At 28.0% G+C, this 12,081-nt stretch overlaps 1 protein-coding gene and 1 long non-coding RNA gene across 3 annotated transcripts in view; both read right to left on the reverse strand.

Annotated features, from left to right (window-relative positions):
• LOC105254991 (PDZ domain-containing protein 4) overlaps positions 1 to 12,081 on the reverse strand; it is a 212,719-nt gene that overhangs the window by 128,212 nt on the left and 72,426 nt on the right. The gene's annotated exons all lie outside the window — the stretch shown is intronic.
• LOC112637620 lies at positions 3,228 to 3,744 on the reverse strand. Its single transcript, XR_003122631.1, has 3 exons — positions 3,665 to 3,744; positions 3,379 to 3,511; positions 3,228 to 3,294 (listed from the first exon to the last, which is right to left on the reverse strand). It is a non-coding gene; the product is annotated as an uncharacterized LOC112637620 (long non-coding RNA).

Below are 12,081 nucleotides of genomic sequence, written 5' to 3' on the forward strand. Positions count from 1 at the left end.
CCCCAACTTCATAGAGGTAAATTGACTTTCATTTCATTCATAAAAAACAGAAATAATTTTATTACAGTAATAAAATATATTTATTAAGTATTAATCATTTTATTTTAACAGCAAAGTCATAATTTTATAGACAAAGAATTTCTCTATTTTAATAATAATAAAGTTATCTGTTGCACTACATTAGTTTACAACTTAAATAATTTATTACGAAGAAAACTTTGCTGTTTGTCAGAGATATATAAATTTATTTATTTTAGACAATAAATATATTTAATGTCATATATATATATATATATATATATATATATATATATATTTATTTATTGGCCAAAATAAATAATTATTATAATTTATTTAGACATATAAATAGTTTATTTATTTTAGACAATAAATATATAAATATGACACTAAATATACATACAAAGTTCTTAAAATCTTATTCAAAACTTTTAAATTATTTTCTATATTTAATGCTTCACCTGGCAACTCTAAACATTCCACAGGCATGTTCGAAATATGATAGAAGCATCATTATTATTCCAACTAGTGCTGTCGCTCCTATTAAAAGAGCTGCACCCATGTACATCAGAATTAAATAGATATATCTTTTTTGATCAACAAAATATTTAGGTATAAGCTGTTGCATTATGCGTGGATGTGTTGCGTTTATGTGCAGAACAAAACCAAGAATACGCGGCAAAATTGGCAGTAAAGTTACAATAACTGAGATACAAATGTAAAGAGCTAAAAATATTTTTTAAATGTAGATATGTAAATTGTTGTTTTTCAATTTTTTAAAATATGTAAATTTCTAATGTCATTATCTTAACAACCATTTCCCTATACGATATTTTTGCATAATTATAAAATATTTATTTTTGCAAAACAAATATTAAAATTTTTTTAACATGACTTTTTTATTGAAATGTAATAATTAAAATTATTATTGTGAAACAAATATTAGCTTTCTATTCATTCATCAATATAAATTCTTATAATCATATTTTGAATATATTTTTTAATTATATTTCTACATTCTAATAAAGAAATATTATAATATAAACATAGCATCTCCTGTATTTAAATTAGATAGCAAAGTGGTTAATCAGATCAATTTAATATTTACCATTAATTTAATTTCTATCGTGATTTTTATTATGATAATCTATTTTCATTTGCTTATTTTCATTAGATATATATAAAACGTCTTATTTTCATTAGATATATATAAAACGTCGAAAAAAAAAATATTATCTTACACAAAAATATAGCCACATAACGTTTTGCGGTATTCCCATATCTTTGCATGATAGCGATTTCATTCTCGTCTCTCAGTTCATTATAAATGTGTTGAAGTTGCTCCAATAAATATCTTACCTATTACATCAATAATACTTTGACACTTGCCTCATTATAAATTTTGATAAGGACTATTGTAATTTGTTCATCTCTCACGATATTTTATTATTACGTGAAAACAATAAAAAAAATTAACTTACAGCTTGAGTATTCATTCGGAATGAATTATATTCAATTGTATACATAATAAGCAATAATACGATAGAGAGAACTTTGATAGCAAGATCAGAAGTATATTCTGCAGATATAAATACTGTAAGCTATAATCAATAAAGAATTATTTGAAAAATAATAAAATAATGAAAAAAATATTCTTCGTTTAATTAATTATATTGTTAATTTATAATAATTATTTAAAAAATAATAGAATAACGAAAAAAATATTTTTTATTTCATTGATTATATTGCCAATATGTAATAATCAGCTATTTTCATATAAATTATGATTTATAACAAATAAACAATAAAAAGATTCTTATAGTAGTAGAAAAAAAGATATATATATATATGTATATAAATATTATTTTAGATCATTATATTGTCAAATTTTATTTGTTGTATTACGTATGTATGTATCTAATACATTTAATATTATTAATAATAAATATATGCATCATATTGGAATAATCCTAAATAAAAGTAACATAATTATAAAAGATTATGATTGTGAGAATATAGACATACCTGGAATATGATAAAGCTAATTAGAATACTAAAAAACAAAACTAACTGAAATTGTACGAGCTTTGATTGTTGATAAGGCCACAAGCCAACCGCGAGCAGAAAAATTCGATGAAAGATAAAATGCTGAGTTTGTATAGAAATCATCACTGTGCAAAAGTCAAGATACATTTGACGGCGAAAAGTTCGGCGGAACTCCGCAAACCCCTTCTCTGGAGAGATCAATAAAAAATAAAGTCTTATAAAATTTCTTTCTTCCTATGTAAATTCTTTCTATCGTAAATTGTTTAATTTAGGATAAGCGGTAATGTAAGGTGGAAGATAAAATATAATCGTATAATCGAAATATAGCAATATGATGTCTACTGAGGAAGAAAGGGAGCGATTATGCGATCGATACATTTAACGACGGAAAAATTACTGTAAATTTATCTTCCACAAAAAAACATTCTTGAGACAATTTGTTGATCAAAGACTGCGCAAGCGTACTTGGTTTTTCTCAGCGTAAAGAGTTTTGTGCATTTCATTCGATTGTACACATTCGTGCGGAATGTTTCCTTCTTTAGAAGATTGTCGTCTTATGCTTATCGAGATATCAGTTACATAGCATCCTCTCCAATAAAATAATGCAAATATCAATGTAGAAGTCAATGTGGATACAATTGTGGTAAATAATTTTCAAAAATTTTCAAAGTTGTATTAAAATTGTGTTTAATATACATGTATTATATGTTTATCTCTTATCGCGTAATGTAAAAAATGAGTCTGAATAATTACCAGAGAAATTAAATTACAATAAGTTATAATTCTTTCAATTGTTGAAATAATTTCATCATCGACAGAAAATACAATTAAAATTTTTTACAACCTATATTATTTAATTGGTACAAAATTCGAAAATTCAAATTTATACGTATATTTGTGTGTATAAAAGATATTTAAACGTGACTATTAAAATACTGTTTAGGCTGATTATTAAAACTTTATTTTATGGTGAAAAATATATAGTTTATGTGTTACAATGATATAAATTATTTAATTATGTATAAATAAAATAATACTATATATAATTTCTCATTCTTTTCTCACTTTAAAGCTAACGTGATACAATTTAAACGAGCAGACATTATAATTTCAGATAACTTTAACATTGCATTTTTTTACAAATCGTACGTACAATCATATGATTTATTTTTTACATTACTCCTGCATGGAATATATAACAGTAAAGTAGGACAATGATACCTTTATTAGCTGGAATAGAATATATCTCATGTCGTATAATAACCATGTAATAATATGTTGTATGTTATATTATGCATAATTAATAACTTTTACCATTGCAAAAAGCTCGATGGATAGTGAAAATACTCCGGCAAAATTCAGAGTTACAGTTTTACTACCTCTTTGCAAAAGAAATAATATCAGTTTCTGTACCTGTACAGACGCAGTGTACCACCGAACATTGTAGCTAGAAATAACGGCAGAGTCAAAAATTTGTTAAATGCAATAATCTTCAACCTATGAATGTGTGAAATATATATATCAAGTTTTATCTTCGTTATAATTCATAAAAAATTATCATATAATATATAATTATTCATGTAAGTAGCATCTCTCTTACGCGGTATAAAATACATGATCGTTGTGGTCCGTAATTTTTTGTCCGAAATAATTGATCGTAAACAAATATATAAATAAGACTACTGCAATTAGAAAGTGTAATAATAATTGTTCAGTATCGCCACCATGTGACACATTCACAGCAATCTACAATACAATGACGCATCTTTATATATATTTTGTATATCATTTTATATAAAAAGATTAGAAAATATGTTTTTCAATCCTGATATCTTGTAATATAAAATACAGTTCGTTCTTACGTAAATTTTATTATAATGGGGAAAAACTTACTGCGTAAAGATTAAGAGTCAAGCAAATCACACCAACTAATATCATAAGAATATGTGATTCTCGGAAGCTGCTCAATAAAAATAAAGAGAACCTTAAAAAAGAATATGATACATATAAAAACATTATATATATATATATATATATATATATATATATATATATAATATAAAAATACTAACTCGATAGCTTTACGATGAATATCTACGGCATGAATTATTTCTTTACAAATTATAATTTGGTTCGCTAGACTAGAATTCATCGGTATCGTTATTGTCATTGCTTTCTCGATGCGATAACTACATAAGTAATTTCTTTCTTTTTATTAAGTAAGCCTCGTTTATACATAAAGGATAACAATTTTCTGACAATATATATATTTAATTATTGTAATAATTTTTGTCAGTTATCAAATAAACAAAATTTATTAAAAATATTAATTTACTATTATACTGCATAACGAATTGAATATCAAATTGTGATTTGGATATCCAGAATTTTGATTTTTGTTTTTAAATGTGAAAAACGAGTAATATCCCAACTTCATAGAGATAAATTGACTTTCATTTCATTCATAAAACAGAAATAATTTTATTACATTAATAAAATGCATTTATTAAATATTAATCATTTTGTTTTAAGTAGCAGCAAAATCATAATTTTACAAACAAAGAACTTCTCTAATTTAATAACAAAAAAGTTATCTCTTGATTTATATATTAATTTATTTATTTCAATTTATTACAAAAATGATTTTACTGTCATAAGATTTATAAATTTATTTTAGATAACAAATATAAATATGACACTAAATATAGAAGTAAAATTCTTAAAGTCTTATTCAAAACTTTTAAATTATTTTCTATATTTAATGCTTCACCTGGCGACTCTAAACATTCCACAGACATGTTCAAAATATGATAGAAGCATCATTCCTATTCCAACTAGTGCTGTCCCTCCTATTAAAATGGCTGCACCCATCAGAATTAAAAACATATATCTTTTTTGGTTAATAAGATATTTAGGTATAAGCTGTTGCATCACACGTGGATGTGTTGCGTTTATGTGCAGAACAAAACCAAGAACACGCCGCAAAATTAGCAAAGTTGTAATAACTGCTATACAAATGTAGAGGTCTAAAAATATTTTTCAAATGTAGATATATAAATTGTTGTTTTTCAATTTTTCGAAATATCATGTAAATTTCTAATGTCATTATCTTAACAATCACTTCTCTATACGATATTTTTGTAGAATAAATATAAAATATTTATTTTTACAAAAATATATAACAAATATAATAATTTTATTATAATAATTATATATATAATAATTTTAATTATAATAATTATATTTATAATAATTTTATAACATGATTTTTTTATTGGAATGTAATAATTAAAATTATTATTGTGAAACAAATATTAGCATTCTATTCATTCATCAATATAAATTCTTATAATCATATTTTGAATAATTTTTTAATTATATTTCTACATTCTAATAAAGAAATATTACAATATAAATATAACATCTCAAATCTTTATGCCAATTTAAATTAGATAACAAAGTGGTTAAAATTATTCGTGGTCAACTTAATTTAATATTTATCATTAATTTAATTTTTACTGTGATTTTTATCATGATAATCTTTTTCATTTGCGACATGTATAAAATGTCGAGAAATACTATATCTTACAGAAAAGCATAGTCGCATTATATTTCGCGTTATTCTCATATCTTTGCATGATAGCGACTTCATTCTTGTCTCTCAGCTCGTTACAGGTGTGCTGAAGTTGCTCCAATAAATATCTTACCTATTACATGAATAATACTTTGGCACTTATCTCGGTATAAATTTTAGTAAGAATTGTTGTGACTTATTCATCTTTATCACGTTGCTTTATTATTAGGTGAAAAACAATTAAAAAATTAACTTACAACTTGAGTATTCATTCGGAACGAATTATATTCAATTGTGTACATAATAAACAATAATACGATAGAGAGAACTTTGATAACAAGATCAGAAGTGCATTCTGTAGATAAAAATACGGTAAGCTACAATCAATAAAAAATTATTTAAAAAATAATAAAATAATGAAAATAATATTCTTTATTTAATTAATTATATTGCTAATATATAATAGTCAGCTATTTTCATATACATTATGATTTATAACAAATAATAAAAAGATTCTCATTGTAGTAAAAAAGATATATATATATATATATATATATATATATATATATATTCAATACAACGATAATATATATATATACAACGATATATATATATATATATATATATATATATATTAGATCGTTGTATTGTCATATATTTATTGTTAATGATATTAAATATATATTAGATACATATATGTAATATATATTTAATATCATTAACAATAAATATATGCATCATATTGCAATAATCATAAATAAGAGTAATATAATTATAAAAGATTATGATCGTGAGAGTATAAACATACCTGGAATATGATAAAGCTAATTAGAATACTAAAAAACAAGACTAACTGAAATTGAACAAGCTTTGATTGCTGATAAGGCCATAAGCCAACCGCGACCAAAAAAATTCGTTGAAAGATAAAATGCTGAATTTGTATAGAAATCATCACTGTGCAAGATACGTTTGACGGCGAAAAGTTCAGCAGAACTCCACAATTCTCTTCTCTGGAGGGATCAATAACAAATAAGTTAAGTCTTATAAGTTAAATAAGTCTTATAAAAATAAGTCTTATAAAATTTCTGTTTCCTCCTGTGTAAATTCCAACATAGATTACTTAATTTAGTATAAACGGTAATGTAAGATGGTAGATAAAATATAACCGTATAATCGAAATACGGCAATATGATGTCTATTGAGGAAGAAAGGGAGCGATTATGCGATCGATACATTTAATGTCTTGATGTCGGAAAAATTACTGCAAATTTATCTCCCGCAGAAAAACACTCTTGAGACAATTTGCTGATTGAAGACTGCGCAAGCGTACTTGGTTTTTCTCAGCGTAAAGAATTTTATGCATTTCATTCGATTGTACACATTCGTGCGGAATGTTTGCTTCTTTAGAAGATTCGTTCTTATACTTATCAAGGTCGTCTTATACTTATTGAAATATTAGTTTGCTCGCCAATAAAATGTAAGATATGATGCAAATATAGTCAATGTAGAAGTCAATGCGGATACAATTCTAGTAAGTAATTTTCAAAATTATATTAAAAAGTACACAGGTGTTTATGTAGATATACGTTTATTTCTTATCTTAAAAAATGAGTCTCAATGATTATTATAAATTAAATTACAATATAATTATAGTTCATTCGGTTTTTTAAATAATTTCAATATCGATTAACACTATAAATTAATTTTTTACGATGTGTACTATTCAATTGCTGCAAAATTTGAAAATTCAAATCTGTACTTATTTATGTACGTGACAAAGATATTTAAACATAATTAATATTAAAACTTTATTTTATTGTGGAAAATATATAGTTCATGTACAATAGTATAAATTATTTAACATGTAAAAATCATGTAATGTTATGAATTTCTCTCTATTTACTTCTTCCTCCTAAAGACAACGCCTATGATGTAATATATTTTTAAAACCACAGTTATTAGAATTTCAGGTAAGTTTGCATTTACTTGCAAATCGTAATGTGCAATAGTATAATCTTATTTCTTACGTCACTCCTGCATAAAATATATAAAATAAGATAACAATGCTTTCGTTAATTGGAATAGAATATATTTTGTATAACTACCGTGTAACAACTAGGTATGTGGTAGTATGTTATACATCATATTATGCATAAGTGATAATATAAAATACAAACTATTGTAGTCTGTTTAAAGGTCTCTAAACTAATACGCGAAAATAATACGTATACACCAAAAGTTAATGAATTCTGTTTATTATGCTTGAAAATCATGTCGTCGATATTTCATTCTTCCTGTTACTTAATTACATGTATCTTTTAAAAATTATAGATAATGTATCTATTTAATTTTCAATATCTCGTCTCCTACATAATATCTTTTTATTGTCTCGCTCTTGTATTTTTCATGCGATATGTATTTGCTAAAACCCATTTGTAAGACGCCCTTGTAAATTATGGTACTTTTCAACGTGCTTTTTCGCAGGTCAGATACGGGTCGCAAATGGAAAAGCCTTTGAGTACCGCATATCCTGTGAAGGAATTCATGTTTTTCATGCATTCTCCTTCCGACTTCTCTTGCTCTCTCCTCTCTTTCCGCCGACCCTAGTCATAGTGTCACTTCCCACGATGCGGTAGGATCTTTTCGCCCCGTTGTTTGCGTACCGCGAATGCCATCGAAAGAGACGGCGGATGACGCGTCTGCGAAGTAGGAAAGAAAGCGAAAGCACCACATCGAGCGAAAAAAAAGGAACACTTTGCAATCGCGAAGAGAGAATGAAAGTACTATGTCAAGAGAAAAGCTTCACAGTCATAAAGAGAAGTAAAAATAAATGTAGCAATATAGAGAGAAAAAGTTTCACTCTTGTAAAAGAAAATAGAAGAAGGGATGTAATAGGATTTGAAGGAAGGTGAAAGTTTCGCGTTGTATGCGAGACGGGACTTTACATGTATAGCTACGAATTGAAATACAAAAATGCACTCTAGAGTCTGAGAGAAGAATTTTCTAGTCACTAAGAGAGATGAGAAAAAATGTAGCAGAATCGAAGAGGAAGCGAAAGACTTACGCCGAGGAAGAAGACCCACAGTTACAAGTAAAGTAGGAAAGAATGTAGCAAAGAACATCTGGGAAAACGGCATCGTGGGAAAACATGAAAAGGAAAAGAAAATTAATAAAGATGAAGATGAGAGGAGAGAGAGAGAAAGAGAGGAAGAAGAAAAAAAGGAGATCTGATCTATTTCTTCGACTCTTATAAATACGAGAGTAATTTCTCCGCGCAACTTTTTTTTTTTCTTTCAACTGGAAAGCATATTTTAAACCCGAACATATCGGACGAACGCGTTTTGCGGCTGTGTTTTGTAGGGAAAAGAAAGGTGGAAAGAGATCCGAAGGGGAGACGGTTGACGGAGAGAGCGAGGAAACGGGAGAAAGAGCATGGCAACACGTCTGTCGGCATTGTGTCGTCAACTGCGATTAAAATGTAAAGGGATTCATGCCGTGCAGCCAATTTATATGCGTCTGGCTAGGCTCGTTCTGAAATCGGTCGGATATCCAACACCATCCCGCGCCCTCTTCTCCCCCGCCGTCCTCTTTCCCTCTTTGCTCCTCGGCTTTTTCCGACACCCATCCCCTATTATTCGCGTCCGTGCTCTTCTTTACATTCGATCAATTCGAATCTTCGTCGAGATGTGTGATTCTATCGACGCTTCGCCTCGTCGCTTGACAGATCTCTGAATTAAGGATCAATCATAATCTGGCTCGCCGAGGGTAGATGTAGCAATGCACGTAACGATAATGATAAAATTTGGAACCTATCTCAGATTCAGAAATATTGAACCTTTGAGAGATGAGGTAAACGCGCGATGAATTTCGAAACTTTGCAAATGTATCTTCCTTCATATTGTTTCTCTTTCTCTTTTGAAACTTTGTTTAATCTTTACTGTGTGAAAGAAATTCGTATGCTTTTTCAACACGATTGTATTCCCTCTATCATAGAAATAATCCAATATTTCTGATTTTCGAAAAATATAAAAAAAATATATAAATTTAATTGTTAGTATTTTTTATTTATTTTATATATTATTCCCTTTAATGAAATATAATAATTTTACATGTCGATTTTAGACATGAATCTTTATAGAGATTCTCCAAAAAATTCTTTGTCTAGTAAAAATTTGCATTTAGGATTCTAGAATAAGGTTTATGTTGTAAACAAAATATTTTCGTGTCAGCGAAGGAAAGTAAAACAAACTGATAAGGCCGTTATGGGTTTATTTTAAATATTTATCTATCGTCAGCTTGTCAAGGAGAAATTCACCGAGTTATAAAGTTAATTATATTGACTTAGCAAGTTTCTTCAGCAAATCGAGGATAGACTTTCCCAAGTCTTTTTCGATTTACTGCCCGAGTACTTTATTTCATTGTTCGTAACATGATGTGCTGGCTGTATCTTCCACAGCACGAAGAAAAATAAGATTCGTTTCTGGCAAGGAGAATCTTCCACTTTACACTCTTTCTTCTTCTAGACAGAAGCATCAGAAGAATATTGAATAAAATTAATCGAGTAAAATTATGAAAGGTGAATCTCTATATTATATGAAAGAATCTCATGTAGAAATATAATTGCTATATAAACGCGATTCATATATAATATATATAAATAGATTTATAACGCTTATGTGTGTGTATGTTTTGCAATTTTATCGAATTGATAAATTTTAAATAAATTAATTGTGTCATAAAAATTTCAATTATAATCTTAATGGGGTAATTTCGAAAGTCATAAAAAATTATTTTTTACCGTTATTTAATGAAGATTAATTATAGAATTAATTTTAAATTATTTAAAAAAATTTATTTATTTTTATAATCATCACGTAATTATTTTATACAAAACAACTTCATACAAAATCGAGATCCGACTAGATCTATGTAAAATAAAATAGACTTTCATCGATTTTCTCGCGATCTCTCTCTCTGACTAGGAGCGTCAGCTCGCGAAAGCTGTGTGAACGTGAAATGTCGAATTCTCTCGCAAAATCCAATCTTAATCTCGATCCGAAATCGCCCGACATATCTCTTCCCCTTATTCTTTCCCCTTTCGTATCCTTCTACAAGCTGCTCCTTTGCATTCGATATATTCAGCGGCTCGCCCGTCTCGCGAATTCACGCGTAAATGTCGATATTCTGTCGGATATGTTGGGTTTTGAAAGAAAAACATTACGGCGTCTCCTGATATCCCTATTTTTCCTCGCGATTTTCGCTCGATATGGTCGACTGATCGAGAAAAATATTCTCTCCTTGCACATCGCAAAAGTTTATAAATTCCATCAAAACGCGCGTATTTCAATGCCATCGAAATATATTCTTGTAAAGAGGAGAGCCGCGCGAGAACAAAAGCGAATTTTTTCAATCAATTCTGTTCCTTTAATATCTCTTTTTAATATTACAAGAAAATTCTAGGAAATTAAGGAAAATTCAAGTATTCCTTTAACGAAATCTTGACATAAAAATTTATTATTAGAGAATGTATGTCAAAAAATAAAAAAAATGTCGTGATCCACACACACATATATGCACACACAAAATTGTGCTCTTTAAAACAGAAGTTTCCGAATAAAAAGTATGATATAACAATTAATTTATATGGCAGATATTAAACCATGCTTTGCTGTATATTTTTCAACGAATTTATCGTAAGGGAAAAAAAAAAAGAAAACTCTATCCCAATCTTTATCGTCGCTCAGTCAAAAAAGAGCTTAAGTAAGGACGATGAGCGAAAAGTACCTTGTGCAAATTTGATTCTTTTTTTTTACTAGGGTGTATCATGCGGATCACTTACGGCAAATCCATAATAAAGTATGCGCGATGCGATGTCGTCGTCGCGACATGCATTTAGACGCATCGGAACGAGCTGCGCATCGTAATAAACGTGCGACAAATAAAATTTCGTAATCATGCGTATGCGCGACGATACGATAGGATAGATGCGGCTTCGTCTGACTGCTGATAAGATCAACGCATGTTCGCGCATTTACAATGAAGCGAACAGATGCGATAACATGAAAATCATTTCACATGTACGAGACTGATTAATATTTAACTCTTTCTTCTTATCTCTATTCCGAAATATGCAAATACTCTAAAACTTGCAGATATTTTCAGTCAATTAATTTTTTTAAAATACATACATATTTCTCTAAATTAATTATTTCTTTTAACTCACTAACTATGCTGTCCGTAAAATAAGCAATCTGTATTTTTGACTCAGAATTTCGTTTTTCAAAGACTACTTCGAAGAACAATATCAAGAATTATGCGCGATCGATTTACTATTTTAATAAAGTGAGCATGAAGAGGCAGCTCTCGGAATTATTACAAATGCGAAATGTTCAGAAATAACGGAGAAGAGAGAAAGAAAGAGCGAGAGAGAGAGAGAGAGAGAG

Source organism: Camponotus floridanus, unplaced genomic scaffold, assembly GCF_003227725.1.
Source record: "Camponotus floridanus strain SB8 unplaced genomic scaffold, Cflo_v7.5 scaffold183, whole genome shotgun sequence".
In the NCBI taxonomy this organism is placed as follows: Eukaryota; Metazoa; Arthropoda; class Insecta; order Hymenoptera; family Formicidae; genus Camponotus; species Camponotus floridanus.